Raw genomic sequence first — 711 nt, 5'->3', positions numbered from 1 at the left:
CCTTTATGGGCGGGTGGCGGCGGCCCACGGCGGCAGAGGCGGCGGCAGCCCGCAATGCATTTTTGGGGTGGTCGCGGAGTCGCAGCAGCGACCGGGGGACCTTCTCCGCGCTCTAGCCACATAGAGAACTCGCCTACTATACCTACTCTCAATAATTATGAAACTTGGTTGTATTTAGCAGGGATGGTAAGTAACTCGTTACTTGTAACGAAGTTACAGTTAGAGTTACTTTTTTTCAGTAACTGTAACTTAACTTCGTTACTTTCTTTTCATCTGTAATTATAACTTAACTTAATTACATCTTTTAAGTAACTAGTAACTAATTTAATAGTTATTTTCATAGTTATATATTTTAAACTTATTTGTCAATTTAGTGTGCGGTAGTGTCCACTTGTCGCTACAAATACTTCGAAACATTTAATTAATCAGAAGAAAGAAATTTAATTAAAGGGTTTAAGGCCCCTGAGTAGTCGCGACGGCCATGTTGGAATCGTGACGTTAGAAGCGAGGAATGACACGTTAATTTACGCACGATGCCATTTGTAAACAGAGACAATTTGGATGAAATTAAACGATGGGTTCGCTTTAAAACACTTGTAAAAATCGATGAAAACTGTCCTTTTTTCCCTTGATAGTCAGTAAATGGTCGTAAAAGACTCGTAAAGTGAGGCTATATTCTGGCAGAAACATATGGTTTAACAGCTGTTGAAA

This window comes from Trachymyrmex cornetzi, unplaced genomic scaffold, assembly GCF_001594075.2.
Source record: "Trachymyrmex cornetzi isolate Tcor2-1 unplaced genomic scaffold, Tcor1.1 scaffold980, whole genome shotgun sequence".
Classification (NCBI taxonomy): Eukaryota; Metazoa; Arthropoda; class Insecta; order Hymenoptera; family Formicidae; genus Trachymyrmex; species Trachymyrmex cornetzi.
Note: the sequence above shows the minus strand (reverse complement) of the source record.